The sequence below is a fragment of the Suricata suricatta genome, chromosome 4 (assembly GCF_006229205.1).
Source record: "Suricata suricatta isolate VVHF042 chromosome 4, meerkat_22Aug2017_6uvM2_HiC, whole genome shotgun sequence".
Taxonomy (NCBI): Eukaryota; Metazoa; Chordata; class Mammalia; order Carnivora; family Herpestidae; genus Suricata; species Suricata suricatta.
This window is the reverse complement of record NC_043703.1, coordinates 132,646,009-132,662,750: the sequence shown is the minus strand read 5'-3', so window position 1 is coordinate 132,662,750 and position 16,742 is coordinate 132,646,009. Positions and strand designations below refer to the sequence as shown.

At 34.3% G+C, this 16,742-nt stretch overlaps 1 long non-coding RNA gene across 1 annotated transcript in view; it reads right to left on the bottom strand.

Moving 5' to 3' along the window:
• Positions 1–832: 832 nt before the first annotated feature.
• The window catches only part of LOC115289110, a 367,076-nt gene continuing 351,166 nt past the window's right edge, over positions 833–16,742 (bottom strand). Inside the window, exons 5-6 of the long non-coding RNA XR_003907384.1 lie at positions 3,433–3,597; positions 833–1,101 (exon numbers count right to left, since the gene is read on the bottom strand). This is a non-coding gene — a long non-coding RNA (uncharacterized LOC115289110). The remainder of the gene's footprint in view (positions 1,102–3,432; positions 3,598–16,742) is intronic.

Sequence of the window (16,742 nt, the reverse complement as noted above, 5' to 3'; positions counted from 1 at the left end):
GCCCTAGTCAGAAACGGATTGCCTGTTGACAGGTATGGTGGCCAACCATTCAAGTTTGCCCAGGACTGAGAGATTTCCTAGGACATAGGATTTTCTGTACTAAAATTGGACAGTGTCAGGAAAACCAAGATGAGCGGTCACACGATACCAGCTCTCAGTGATCATATTTGGAGGGTGAGGATGTGACAGAGTAGTAAGGGAATTTAATTTGATTTTTATTGGTGGGAATTTTATTTTTACATAGTTTTATGGTGTTTGTGGAGTTTTAGTGAGATATAATTGACATACCATAACATTCGCCATTTAAAGCACACAGTTGAATAGTTTTTAGTAACACAGATTAAGTAACCATCACCACATCTAATTCCAGAACTTTCTCAATTCCCCCTCTTCTTCATTCCCTAGCATCTTAAAAGAAGGTGATTTGAATTTTCAGCATCTAGGAGAAAAGGAGAAGGATATCCCAAAGCATGTTGGGGCTTAAGTAATTGGTGTGTCTCACATAGCCATATTGTGAAAGGGAAAAATCAATCTGAATTCTTTAATGAACAATCTCTTTACTTTATGTCCCCCAAATCCACTGTTGGTTAGGAAGTAACCTGGTGGGAACTGGTAACTGATGTCATGAAAAGCTTGAGAAAATTAGTCATGGTTATGTAATCAGTTTTTCTTAGCTCTTCTTTACATCTCAATATTTCCCAGGATTATATCATCACTATCTCATTTCATTTCCTTAGAAATAAGTTGAAATTAGAAAGTAGAATGATTAGGTTAGTTCGTAGCTTTTTATTATATGGCTTCTTTTAAACGCAATTAAGGAGTACGCATTTTAGTCACCTTTTCATTAGAAAGGATTGCTCATCATTAAAAAAAATAAATGTAAATATTTTACTCTAAACAAAAGGGATTAGAAAACTGTGTGATCAGCTGTGTTTCCCTCCACATCAATGTCTGGTGTCTATTTGTTCTTGGCTTGGGAAAGCAGTTTTAATCTGAATCTGCCTTAACTGAATTTTGCTAAATATTACCAAACTCTTGCCATTCAAGGTGTTTGCTGGCTGTTCCACAGTGACAGAAGGAAGCTTTCTGGATTTCTGGACTCTGGAAGTCATACAGAAACATATTAAAGAACATCAGACTGCTTAAATATTTATTATCAACTCCTGGCTTCAAAAACAGAAACTATTGTTCAGACCATAATTTAAAGTTTGTTACCTTGAGTATGAGACAGTACCATCAAACACCCATTGGCAGAAATTCCAATTGTTAATTATGACTAGCAGGAATAAATTTTCATTTAATTATGTGAAATACATTTTCACATCCTTATGTTCTCACTAGATCCTGCTTGTGACTCATAGCACACATGTGAAAAACATCTGACCTGTGTTGGTTGGAAGAGTTAAGGCATCTGGACTATATATGGGTTGAATATGAGATCTAATCCAATTTATTTTATTATTTTTTAATGTTTATTTATTTTTGAGAGAGTGCGTGAGAGAGAGAGCAAGTGGGGTAGGGGCAGAGAGAGAGGGGCACAAAGCATACAAAGCGGGCTCCGTGCTGACAGCAGAGACCTGATGAGGAGCTCAAACTTATGAACCATGAGACCACGACCTGAACCAAAGTCAGACACTTAACAACTGAGCCCCCCCAGGCACCCCTGATCTCCCATTTTAGAACTACATTCTAAAGAAATAAGCTAAGCAGGCACAAAGTAAATTGGCAAGAAACAAAATGTGTGCCTTGGCCTAGGATAGTAGGTTTTATCCTGGTATTCATAACCCCTCAAAGATTTAGGCGACTCTGCTGACCAGTTTTAAGAGATCTGTGAACATGCTAAACTAGTACACTTTAAAACATTGTATTTTTATTAAGAAAGGAGTCACTACTTCTCATCAGATTTCCAAAGTGGTCATATATCCAAGATAGGTTAAAAAATCATTGCTCTTAAAAGGGCAGAAGACATGAACAGACAATATTCCAAAGAAGACATAGAGATGGCCAAAAGACACATGAAAAGATGCTCAACATCATTCATCGTCACTGAAATACAAACCAAAACCACAATGAGATATATTCTCACTCCTGTCAGAGTGATTAAAATAAAAAACACAAGAAACACCAGTGTTGGCAAGGATGTGGAGAAAAAGGAACCATCATGCAGTTGGTGGAATGCAAATTGGTGCAGCCATGTGGAAAACAGTATGGAGTTTCCTCAAAAATTTTAAAATAGAATTGCCATATCATCCAATTACACTACTGAGTATTTACCCTAAGAGTACAAAAACAGTAATTCAAAAAGATATATGTACCTCTATGTTTACTGCAGCATTATTTATAATAGCCAAGACAAGGAAGCAGCCCAAGTATCCACATATAGAGGATGGATAAAGAAGAGGTGGTATCTATGTGCAATGAAATATTACTCAGCTGTAAAAACAGAATGAGATCTTGCCATCTGCAACAACATGGATGGATCTTAGAGAGTATAATTCTAAGTGAAATAAGGCAGAGAAAGACAAATACCATATAATTTCACTCTGATGTGGAATTTAAGAAACAAAACAAAATCAACAAAGATAAAAAGAGATAAATAAAAAAACAGAGAAGAAACTGATGGTTACCAGAGGGGAGATGGGTAGAGGAAAGGGGGAAATAGGTGAAGGGGATTAATAGTTCTCTAATTGTGATAAGCACTAAATAATGTATAGAATTGCTAAATCATGATATTGTACACCTGAAACTAATACTGTATGTTAACTCTACTGGAATTGAAATTTTATTTATTTTTTATTTTTTTAATGGTTTTTTATTGATTTTTGATAGACAGAGAGACAGCGCTAGCAGGGGACGGTCAGAGTGACAGGGAGATACAGAATCTGAAGCAGGCTCCAGGCTCTGAACTAGCTGTCAGCACAGAGCCCGACGCGGGGATCGAACCCACGAACTGTGAGATCATGACCTGAGCTGAGCCACCCAGGTGCCCCTGGAATTGAAATTTAAAAAAATGATCACCCTTGAAGAATTTAGTTAACAGAATTGATTCTATTTTCTACCAAACTATCTGCCTCCATAAACAAAGCATTTATTTTGCCTGCTTAGAATTATGTCCCAAATCTGATTCAACAATAAGTAAATTTCTGTGTTCATATATTTACATATAAGTGTATATTTCCATCTTTACTGCATATATATTGTATCAAAATTTGGCCAGAGTAGCAGAAAAACTATAATTGGAATGAGAGTTTTATTATGGGGATTAGACTTTTATGTAATTATGGAAACTGGGGGAGAAGTCTATATAAATCTATTGCTTCTGTGTCTGGTGTTGAGTCTGAAGTTTCTTGGCTGGCAGACGTGACTCTAGATGTGAAAGTGTAAAAGAGCTTCAAGTAACTGGAATCCACATCTGTCTCAAGTTCCCCTCACCTTTCATAGTGTCGGTGACCGCAGGTGAAGCTGGCCTCCTTCACCATAGTCCGATACACAAATCACATAGAAGCTGAAGAAGGAAATTCATCATGAGATCCACTGCTTTGGAGAAGCTCAGAAGACACCACAGGGGCTGGAGGGCTTGAAGGCACAGATTTTGCTCTAAATCAACAAAGGGAGCCAGCAAGTCAGTAACAGTCCTACAATGCATGGCAATTTCTATAACCCTACACTGACTTTTAGAATGCAGAAATGACTGCTGTTTCACATCCACCTTCCAAACCTCATAAAATTTCTTCTTTGGACAATCCTAATCCAAAGAGAAAGGAATTCTGGGAAACGTAGTTCCAGCTAGGCTTAGTTGACACAGTCCAAAGCTACCACACATACAGTACTTGACTGAATACAGGCACAGGAGGAGAAATGCTTTTTCTTCTTATTGCCATAACATGAGGAGAATAGTTTATTCATAATCTAATCCCTTGAGTTACTATAAACTATGAGATGCTTATATTGGCAGATTTATTTATTTGAACTTTTAAAGCTGTAGCCGTCTTACTTAGCAAAAGCCAGTGTGGAACTCCCAGGTACAACGTATAAATAAATATGGAAGGATGAGACAGAGTTTAAAGCTAAGATTAATAAGTGATTAGTATCTATGATAAGGCTATCCAGGAAATCAACAAAAGACAACAATAAACATAACAGACAAAGGGGGAGCGGATGTGAAATGGCAATCCACAGAAGAAAAATTCAAAATGGTTCATACATGAGTGTGAGGAAATCCTCAAATACACTGGTAATCAGAGAAATACAAATTAAAACAGTAAGGTACTACGTTTACCTTACAGATTAGCAAATATGAGAATGCCATACGTCAGTGAGGACTTGAAGCATAAACACTCACACACTGCTGGTGGGGGGTAGGCAAGTAGACAGACTGAAAAGTACCCTGAGTCTTGAGTCAAGATTGCTGATCCAATAATGATACTACATGGTTCATATCAAAAAAAGAAATTCTCACAAAAATCTATAATCACCAGATTATCAAGGATATTCATTGTTGTGTTTACTCAAGTTAGATAGCTGAAGGCAATGCATAAACCTCTATGTAGGAAAATAAATATGAAAAATATAGTGTGCATATACTGTAGAATGCTATCTAACAGTGAGAAGCAAATAATTACATGTATCTTCCATAACATGGATAGTTATCAAAAATCCAGTGTTTGGTGAGAAAGGTAAAAATATTGCATGTATGTAAATTATAATGTATACAGGCAAAACTGTAGTAATAATTTTCAAAGGACACAGAAAAACTCAAAAGTACAAATCAAACACAGTCACAGGCTATAGAGGGAGGAAGATGGGAGGGAGGAATGAAAATAAAAGTGAATCAATCGATCAATAAGGCATGGGATCTGCACAGAAAGGTGACAACAGTGTGACATGGAATGATTTAACCCTCTGTCCTTATGGACTGTGAAATAAATAAGTAACATTTGTAAGTAACCCAATAGATAAAGGGAGGAGTGTTTTTAGAGAACCTAAGTAAGTACAGAGAGAATTTTATCTGCTGGAACTATTCTCTCCGCTCCAGTAGTCCTTTGCCAAACCACAGCACTCAGGAGATTCTCTGGGTTTGTGGTTACTCAGCCTCAAAGGCAAACTGACATCCAGGTAAGAGAGAGATACTGGTTAGATTCCAAAATTGGCAGTTTGGAAAATGAACTATATAATTTTAAAAATAAAAGACAAGTTAAAGTGCCATTGATATAAAAATATTAATGCTTTAGAATCATAACTTTAATTTTAATATTTTATGCTTTATATTTTAAAAAGTCATGGTAGGAAACTCTAGGTAAGAAACCCCTAGGAAAGAGAAACTAAGCCAGATAGTAAAGGTGAGAAGAATGAAAACATCACCTTGGCATGGTGCCTCTTGAAACAGAAAGCTCTTCTGCTGAGTGGGCTAAATATGATGCCATTTCCTATTTCATTTCCTACAGAACAACTCCACTGTGAGGAATCTGAGCTGCTTCACTGAGTGGAGTCACCACAGGGTTTTGTAACCTTTGACACTGTTGGTCCTCTACAGATCTTTATTGTATTAAAACTGTTATCAGAAAGGTGGATAATTAGGTGAAATTTTAGATCATAGTTATGACATTTATACTTTGAAGGACATTATGTTAGACTTCATATACTAACTTATCGAATGTTAACTGAACATCTGCAATATGTCACATATGCAACTAGACCTTAGATTTTATTTTAAAAAGTTGATGTAATTCCTGTAGCAGTTAGAATAATAGTCTCCTCTTCCAACCCCCATTCCCACCCTCAGTGCCCCTTCCCCTGCCAAAAATGTCTACATTGGCTGTTTATGTCTGTTAAATGACTCTTTTTTTATTTAAAAAAAATTTTATGCCTTTATTTTATTTTTTGAGAGAGAGAGAGACAGGGTGTGAGTGGGGGAGGGACAAAGAGAGAGGGAGACACAGAATCAGAAGCAGGCTCCAGGCTCTGAGCTGTCAGTGCAGAGCCTGACGCGGGGCTTGAATTCATGAGCTGTGAAATCATGATGACCTGAGCTGAAGTCAGATGCTTAAGCGACTGAGCCACCCAGGCGCCCCTATAGAAAAGACTTCTTAAGAGGTCTTCCCAGAGCACCTTGTCTTGTTCACCTGTGTAATTTCAGCACCCAGTATATGCTCTCAGTGGGACAATAATGGTCATTGTGGTTTTATTGCCACTCTGGTAATTAATTATTTTCCCATTAAAGGTTTTTTTATTCACCTGAGTATTAAGAGACCACAAGGCTTGAATAGCAGTTCAGAGAATCAGGAGTTTTGTTTTGTTTTAAGGAGTTTTATTATTAGTCAGAAATAGTTGCATTAGTTGGAACTTATAATCTTTATTCAGAGGAATATCTTTATGTTGCTATACCTGGATTTGGCTTTAATTTTTAAAGTCAGCAGATAAAGAGTCTCTCATGTCTGAACAATCACTACCATTAACATCAAACAGATGTTTGGGTGGGTAGCTGGAATCACTGACTAAGAAGAAAAAGCACAATACAGTACAGATGAGTCTAGGTAGAGGTATTTTACTTTACAGGTTAACACAGTCATATAACGGAGAAAAAATGTAAAGAGATACGTTTTATATAAATATTAAAAAACATTTTAGAACAAGTAAACCACTCAGTGTTACCCTCTGCTGCACAATGATGTCTCTCAAAGGCATCTGATGCTTTATAAATAATAAATTCTCAAATAACATCCAGGAGTTGGTGAAATTGAAAACCTTTCCGACTTGTCATACCCAATCAGAGGATCCATATGATACAAAAATCTATGTATTTTGAACAACTAGAGCCACTCTCAGCCTGGTAAGATACTCACACTTAGGCAGAACTGAGACCAAGGGAAGGAAAGCTGGATTTCCGACCCTGTGGTCATCTCCGGGGCTTAGGGATTAAGCAGGCTGCCTTAATATACAGTGTATACTTATGTAATTTAACTTATTATCCCCTCTATGTGTTTCTCGCCCCTTAAGTTAATTTCACTTAAACACCCTGTGATCCAATTGCATTTCTGATTGTCAATATATATCACTTTAGGTACCTTATTCAAGACATAAGAGGCAACTCCCTCTTACACATGCACCAGGATCTCCTTTGAAAAAAAAAATATGTATAAAGCATTTGCCTGAAAATTGAGGGTATTCTGCAAGATTCTACTAGGTCTTCAGAAGGTGAACATTGTCAAGGCAAGATCAGTGTATAACACCTTGAACTAGAGGGGGGACCATGTACTCCCTTGTAATGATAAGTCCTTTTATGTCACCAGTGGTGGGATAAGTTCAATCTGAATTACAAATAACATATTTCACTCTCATTGCAAAAAGTAGTCTCCTGGGAAAATCACAAAATAATGTCTTTATCTCCATCCTTGTCATTTCTGTCTCTATCTCTATCTTTAATTACCTCTAAGTTAGAAAAGAAAGGAAAGCATATAATTAGGCTTCTGAGGCATTTCTCTGATAAAGCCAACACAGAAATGCATTAGAGCAACTTTGCAATATTTGTACTACTGGTTGTCCAGTTTCCTATCTTATTTTTTAACCTTTTTACTTTATAAAGTTGTCAAAGCCAAGGTCGTTAGCCTTGCCTCTGTATTATAATGTATAAGACTATCCATTGCCTTTGCCAATCAGTGGGGTACCTTTATCTCCAAAGAACACCCTGCATTTGAGCATTTAAGCTTTTATTTTATTTTGAAGGATAAAGACTATTCTCTACAAAAGAGGGTTATAAATTAAAAAGTTAAATGAAGAATGAATGATTTTTTTCCCTTAGAAGAGCACCAGCAAGAATGAAGAACTTATATGCCCAGTAGCCCAAAAGACAACGTGGAAGAAGGAATAGGTATCAAGAGCACAGGCCTCAAATTATGGTAGAAATAATATACCCAACTGCTTCTTTCATAGAGTGAAATGATAAGCTGTGCATTGAAATACTTTTGTTGTTGTTATTCCCTAAGCATAGCATTCCTGGAATGCTTTATTTAAAAGTTGTTTTACTGGGGCGCCTGGGTGGCTCAGTTGGTTAAGCGTCCAACTTTGGCTCAGATCATGATCTCATACTTTGTGCGTTCAAGCCTTGTGCAGGACTCTGTGCTGACAGCTCAGAGCCTGGGGCCTGCTTCAGATTCTGTGTCTCCCTCTCTCTCTGTATCTCACTCTCTGTCTCTCAAATTTAAATGAAAAATTTTTTTTTAATTTTGTAACACGTGAAGTGAAACTGCAAAGTGATTAGCAATTCAAAGTGAAAAGCAAATAAATGCAATCAAAGCCTGTTTAGGACTTTTTTTGATAAGTTAGAATAGTTTTTAGAGAAAAAATATTGTGACTTTTGAAAGCATCATCATGAGTCGTATCATGATAAAAGAGGATTGATTCAGAATTGCAGTAGGTTTACAGCCACATGGATTCAGTTCTATCCTTTACAAATTTTGGTCCTGATTTTAATGTCCTCCGTATTAATATCCCCCATATAACAAAGATGTGCTTACATGTTAGTGATATCTGAGAAAAACAAACGCTGCTCTTCAATTTGTGAAATCAGTGTTATACTTGCTTGGAAATATTAAAATGTAAACTTCTATTTATAATGTTGTAAGAACTATAAATCACATTACTGCAGATTAAAATCTCTGCCAATTTCTCTTCAAAGTGTTTACATACTTCAAAAGACTTCCATGGAGCTTAAATTTGTGTCCCTGTCAAGTCTCCAGAATTGAAATCACATGGGAATTAGGAAAACATATATCTGAATCAATCCACCAGGCACCATTTCTTTATAGCAGTAATGCTGCAAACAGATAAAACACTGACCAAGAGAATATCTCCGAATAAGATTAAATTGAGACATGCTATCAGCGAAAAGCAAACAATTGCTAAACCCTAAAATAGGGAATTTTTTTCTTCATAGATATAATAATCTAGCAACAGTTCAATCTAGAATTTTGTGGACTATGCAATTGGTTCCTACCTGTTTTTTATTTAAAGTTTTTGTTCAAAACATTCTTGGCTTTCAGTGTCATTTCTGAGAACACTGTCATTTTTTTATTTTTTATAATTTGTTATTTTTTGGTTTGTTTGTGTGTGTGTTTTTTTTTTCCCATGACAGGTTTCAAAATCTGCAGACTCTGAGTATTGCCACATATTTCTTTACAGTATGAGGCAAAAATGCTCAACAACAGTTTCTAAAATCTTTGTTTTATAATTGACATAAGGGACATCTCAGTTATATATTGTTTACTGCAATTGTGCCCATCTGTTAGCTAGTGAAGTAAACTCCAAGAGTCCCCCAGACAATGGATTCCTGAGTAAACTTGACAATTTCAAGACCCTTAGACATTATTATTCTAAGACATGTCTTAAATCTAGAGTGACGGGCACTGATAAGGTTGTAAGTACTGGATAGGAATTATTTTATATGTGCTAGTAATACTCAATATTCAAATCAGTGAAGCACACTGTTGAGTCTTCATATTCAACTCTTGACTTTACAGGTGAACTCCTATTTCCCTTTACAGGAAAGTTGTTTTTTAATTTTTCCCATGTCTGATCAAGGATTTTCAATCAATATAAAGTTTAATGTAGTCATGTCTCAATCCTCACCATACAGACAATCTTTAGACAAAGCTTTATTCCCTTTCTTTGTGCCAGTTCCGTTGAAGAAAAATTAGAATGTTTGATGGTAAACAAAAATCTCTTTAAGGTTTGGTAAATTCAAAATACAAAAATACTGACAGAATAAACAACATTGTGCATGCTTTTAAGGATTTTTCATTTATGCTATGTTCTCTTGTGTTTAATGTTCGTCTCTCTTATTCCATAATTACAAAAACAATATTCTGAATGGGTTCACTTTTATTTGTAATAATTTTTAAATAATTGGTATTTGGAGAAAAAAATAGTTTCTGGTGTATTACAAAAAAGAAAACCTCAAGATTAGCCATCATAGTGTCATTGCAATATTTCAGAAGGAAAAGAAATGCCTAGGATCTAACTGCTTGAAATATGCTTTTAATGTGAAATAAGGTGCATATTAGTGCAAATGATAAGGCATGCTGCCACTTTTCTTAGGAAAAAGACACCTTTCTTTCAATGAGTGAGGTATTTCTTTTATTCTGTTTATATTCAAACACTAAATAAGGACAACATTTTTACCACAGGTGTGTGCAAATTTGCATAAACTGTGGGATGAAATACCAAAATCATTTTAATAAAATGAAAAGTAGGACATACTAGAATTAAGGTTGAGTATATAATTATCATGTTTACCATATTTTTGATGACATGAAGCAAACAACTATGTTTAGATGTACATCTGTTTCAAATAACACAAAATTGTGCTATTGCTAAAAATATTCTTTAAGAGCACACTGAACTCTGGAAACATAAATGGTTCTTAGATTTCTCCACACAGCCATCTACCTCAGGTGTTTAGATCTGCCATTCTGACTTAAAAACAACAATAACTTCTAAATCTAACATCTATTTTTTTCTTAAAAATCACTTACTCTTCACTGGAAAAAACAAACACACTTTTTGTCTTCACACTTTCCAAAGCATTATAATTAATGAGTTTTTGTTATTTATATTATTATTGTTATTTCACCTACCAAAAACAGGAAAAATACATAACATTTCCAATTGTTTTATTTCCATCGTAAAAATAGTTCCTATTATGACTCTCTGCTTTAAATGTCCCTCAGAAATCTCCCTATGGTTGCTTTATGGGGACTGCAGAACTAAGATTGTTCCAACTTCTAAGTTACCACACCTGTGATGAGAGTCATTTTGGGGTCAGCTGTCATCCTCATTGAACTGGCAACATTTTTACTAATTATTCATATATAAACTTGACCTTCTTTTCATTCTCAAAGCTCTGCTTGAGGCATATGCCTTTGCTATTTTCCATATTTCCCAAGGTAATTTGGATTTTGTGTCATCTTTATTCAAGAGACTACATGAAAGTTCATGGAATTCTCACCTTTGTTTACAAATGAAATTAAACTATAATTATCGCAAGAAACTTATTTTGAAACTAGTTTTTTAAAGTTCCCCAAAATTCTTTTTAAGATACCAAGCTTTCCTACTATATTTTTAAGATCCAGAGAAGCAATAAACCAACCTATAGACAAAAAGTTCATACTTAGATAAAAGTAAAGATGGCTTAGACATTCTTCCATTCATTGGTTGACTTCATATTCATCATATTCTCTTTTCAAATTAGCATTCTTCCTAATTTTCTAAGCATTTTGATGAATTGCAATTCAGTTTTTTTAAGTTCATTTATTTATTTTTGAGAGAGACTGAGACAGTGTGAGCAGGGGAGGGGCAGAGAGAGAAGACAGAGAGAGAGAGATAGAGAGAGAGAGAGAGAGAGAGAGAGAAAGAAAGAGAATCCCAAGAAGATTCTGTGCCATCAGCACAGAGCCTAATGCAGGCTCAAACTCATGAAACCATGAGATCATGACCTGAGCCAAAACCAAGAGTAGGATGCTTAATGAACTGAGCCACCCAGATGCCCTGAATTGCAACTCTTTAAGGTAAGGAAAGCATCTATTTGTCTATTAGGTCATACCATCTACTATATCTGTGGCATAGAGAAGATTAGGGGTACAGAACAGCCCTTCTTGTATCTGCTGTTATAAAAATATTAATCTACCTTTTATAAACATGATGTAACTATATAAAGGACATACAAAACAATAGCTATGTTGTTTTGATTAAAAATATTTCATACAATGAACAGCTCTGTACCCGCAACACTTATTTAAATAAACGGTGTCGCCTTCATTTTAGAAGAACTCTACATACTTCTCCCCATCACCTATCTCCCACCTTACTCAGATGTAACCACTATCCGAAATGAACTTTATCACTCACTTGTTTTTAAAAACAGTTTAGTCACATTTTTTGAATCGCTAAACCAGATATAATTTAATATGTTGAATGTTTCTGTGTATGATATAAAGTTTTGATTCTATTTTCTGCAACTGTATCCTTTCAGCATTTTATTTCTAAGAGTTACCCATATTGTTAAGAAACAAAACATACCTCATAATTTTCACTACAATATCGTATTTTATCATACAAATAAATAACATCTTTATCCACTTCATGACTGATGAGCTCTTGAGTTGTCCCCAGCTTTTGCAATCATAAACAGTGCTAGTCAAGGTACGCGTTTGCCGTGCCTCTTGAGCTATTTCATGTTATGAAGCCCTTTGGTAATTCATAGAAGCCTCTCTTGCACTTTTCATAACAATGTTATAAGAAATTGAACAATTTACACATTTTAAATAAGTAAAAATATGTAGCATTAAAACCAATTGTTTGAAAATACAATTAATGGGGGGTGCCTGAGTGTCTCAATAAGCTGAGGTCATGAACTCATGGTTTATGAGTTTGAGCCCCATGTCAGGTTCTGTGTTGACAGCTCAGAGCCTGGAGGTTGTTTTGGATTCTGTGTCTCCCTCTCTTTCTGTCCCTCCCCTGCTTGTTCTTCCTCTCTGTCTCTCAAAAATAAGTGTTAAAAAAATACAAATAAAATAGGTTTTTTTTAACGTTTATTTACTTTTGAAAGAGAGAGACACAGAGTGTGAGTGGGGGACAGTCAGAGAGAGGGAGACACAGAATCAGAAGCAGGCTCCAGGCTCCGAGCTGTCAGCACAGAGCCTGACGTGGGGCTTGAACCCACAAACTGTGAGGTCATGACCTGAACTGAAGTTGGCTACCCAACCTTCTGAGCCACCCAGGCACCCCTAAAATAGTTTTTAATAAGTGTTAGAGTAATATATGTTCTTTAACCTCATTTTAAAAAATCTAACATTTGTGTAGTGACTGCTAAATTTCAAAGAAATGATTAGCATAAATTATATTTGGGAATATTGCAATGACTGTAATGTGACATGACTATCCATAATTTCTGTGATGATAAAACCTAGGTATTGTTAATATTACTGCTAGATCATTTTCTTCATTCATAATCGAAAGAAATGCAAACTTTCTGTTAAAAGTTAGTGAAAATAAAGATGAAATGTTTTTCCCATCTAAAAGCATAGAAACTCTGAAATCTTTTCACATCCTTTTGGAGGGTCCATTGATATCTGTCCAAAATCTCTGATCTGAAAACAAACTTAACAAAATGATTCCAAATTATCTCTCAAAATTATTTTCTCAATTTATACTCACAATTACTTTATAAGAGTTTTCATTGTTTCACATATTCTCAAGACTTGCTATTGTCAGAACTATAATTTTTGTCATTGTTGAAGTAAAATAGCATCTTGTGAAGGCTTTAATTTGCATTTCTTTGATTTTTATGACATTAGGAATCTTATATGTTCATTAAGTACTTGTGTTTCTACTTCTGTGAAATAGCTGTTCATGTTTTTGTTCATGTCTTGTTGAGTTTTGAGAGTTCTTTATATTCTCTTGGAAAAATATTCTGTCATTAACATCTCTTGAAAAAGTTCATCTTCTTTTCTGTGGTCCTTTTTGATAACTAAAATTTGCTCTTTTAACATAATCAAAATTATTATTCTTATATCATTTCTATTTTTAGTCTTAAGATATCTATCCTAATTTTAAAGACATTAAGCTTTGTGTTGTCTTCTACAAGTATTTTCCTTCTAATTTAAGCCTTTAATAATCAATGGTATGCTTAGAGACAGCTCTACTGGCTAGCAAGAGCCAATTATTACATTTTTAGAAATTTGAGAAGCTGATTGACATCACATTGATAGCACCAAATTGACCACAATAGTAATACATAAAATGCAGAAGCTTGCAAACACTAAAAATAGGAGTCTCTTTATTAGTTTGTCTGGTGTTTTTTTCAGAGAGGACATCTGGTTTTTAAACATATATCACTACACATTTGTCCTTATTCTACCTAGAATTTATTGTTCAAATGTAAATCATCATTTATTGAGGAATTCACCCTTTCTCTATTCATCTAGAATGCCAACTTGGTCATAAATCATTATTTCAAGCATACATGGGTCTGTTAGTGAACAAACTGATGTACTTATACATATAAATTTATAGATAAAAATATCAATAACATGCTGACTTAGTTACTATAACCATACAGTAATTTCAAATATCTGAAAACATTCTTTCTTATGAGTGTTTAGTCTATTTTTATATTTGATCTTCCACATAAAATCGAAAATCATCCCTCAAGTTTCTGAGTTGTAATTTTTGTATTCAAACTTCTGTGTTAGAACCTCTCTTAGAATTATATTAATTCCATAGACCAACTTGGGAATAATTGAACAGTACCATCGTACATTTTTCTGCCATTAGCATAATGCCATTGATATAGATCATCAAAGGAAGCTTAAAGTTAAGTTATATAATTTTCTCATAAAGATCTTGTACATATTATTATATTTATTAGTGGATTTTATTTATAATGTTATTGGTATGATTTTTGGATTTTTTCTTTTACCTTAACTCAGTTTTGTTGCAATATATTTTTCTAGGGATTTGCCTTTTCATCTAAGTTTTTCAAATGCACTGGCATAAAATCCTTAATACTATTCATCTCCTTTTACTAAGTTTTACATGCTGTCTAGTTACATCTGTTTTTTTACTTCTAATTTTTGTGACTTCTGTCTTTTTATAACTAGTGTTGCTAAGACAGAGAGACAGTTTGATTGGTAGATAAAGACATCTATCCTGGATTACCCAGGAAGGTCAGGTCTAAGCACATGAGCTCTTCAAAGTGAAACACAGGAATGGGCAGGAATGAGGGGGAGGGAGAAGTGGTCAGAAAGACGCAATATGAGAAAACCCACTGACATTGTCAGTTTAGCTCAGTGAGTCCATAGCACAGTTCTGTAGGTCAGAATAATAATAATAATAACTATTATTTGTATATTTGTATTGTTTGTATAATAAATTTGTGTTGGTTGAAGCCACTAACGTTGTAGCAATTTGTAATGGCCACAATATAAAATTTATACAGCCTATAAATTTGTTTCAAAGTATCACGTTAGCTGCATCACATATATAATTTAAAAATATTTAGCCTTTTTGTTACTGTTTCATTACTAAATTTTAAAACTGTAGTTTTAATTTCTTGTCCCATGTATACATTATTTAGAAATGTCTCCGACTTCCTAATCATCTTTTTGACTGAGTTCTTACACTGTGATCAGAGATTTTTATCGTGAATAACAATTTTTCATAGATTAATACATGGCCATTTTCAAAATATCCTTTGTGTGCTTGAAACTAATATGTATTCTTAACTTGCTGAGAACAATATTTTATAGCCCCTACATTAGATGAGGTTTATTAACTGGGCTTTAAGTGTCCTGCTTCGGCAGGCAGCTTTATATACAAATTAGTAAGTGTGTTTCAAAGACCCTACTACCACCTGTAAAGATATTTGTTTCTCTCTGAATTCAACTAGCATGTTAAAATTTATATATTTTCAGGTTATCATAGTTCTTGGATTCAAATTTAAGTAGCTATATTTTCTTCGCCAACTGAAATTAAACAGTAACACATCTCCAGAATGACTTTTGACTTACAGTCTCTATTACTTAAAATTAAACATCTACAAAACTTTCTTTTGTATATGTTTCACCTGGTATACATTTTCTTTTGTTATTCAAACTTTCTTTATCCTATGCATACCTAATATCCTAAGGTATGTTTATGAATAATGAATATCTGAAATTAGTATTTTTATACAGTTTGTCTTTACAACAATTAGTCTGTTCACATTTATTTTAATATCTGATATATTTCCACTTTTCCCATATTTTCTTTTGTTTTCTGAAGGTTCTCTCTAGCTTTGTGAAACAGGATTTCCTATTAGACTAGCCATTCCTATCTCCTACATACCTTCATGCATACAAACTGAATCACAACTTTACTGAACTTCACAAATGTTCTTCATAGGAAAGTAGGCTGTAGGGCTCAGATCACCTCTTTGTTCCCTTTTTCATTCATTTATTCAGCCACTGATTATTTGCACATGGGTGACTACTCTTGATTCATTTAAAAATGTATGGACCCAACTTACTGGTTTTATTGGAAAGATTAGTCTAGCTATCTATCTTGCCTTACAACCAAACCAAAAAACAAAACAAAACAAAACAACAACAACAACAAAAAAAAAAAACCCCAAAGAAACAAATACCCGGTTTGTTTGGCTTTTAGCACTGTAAACTTATACATTGTCAAAGTAAAGAATAAAACCCTGTCATATCCCAGTATTCTTTATACCTATCTGTTAAAAAAAAATGGTTATGACACTCTCAACAAGTCCACTATTGTTAATATCACTACCCTGGTTTAAATGAAGCTATGTTCAGTGTCTCCTAGAATTTCTTCCAAGAACCATCAAAGGCCAAAATCTGTGAACTCTCAAAATTGCAAACTGTCTTGTTTAAAACTGAAAACATTTCCTATAATAATGCATGTCATGTTGTAGGAATTTAACAAATATTTATTGAATAAATTAATGAATGGACAACTACATTATATCTCTACTGATACAAGATGACTACTTTCTGTCAAGCCATTTTCCTGGGATACATTTATCTTTTTTCAGATTTAGAATTAGAGATAATTCCTTTTTAAATCTAGCCAGTAGGAAACAATTTTGCTTTTTAAAGCTTACTTTTGCCTAAAAATTTAATGTACTCCTATATGTTAGTGAGACTTCATTAAATAATCAATACAAAATTAGTTTAAGGTCAATG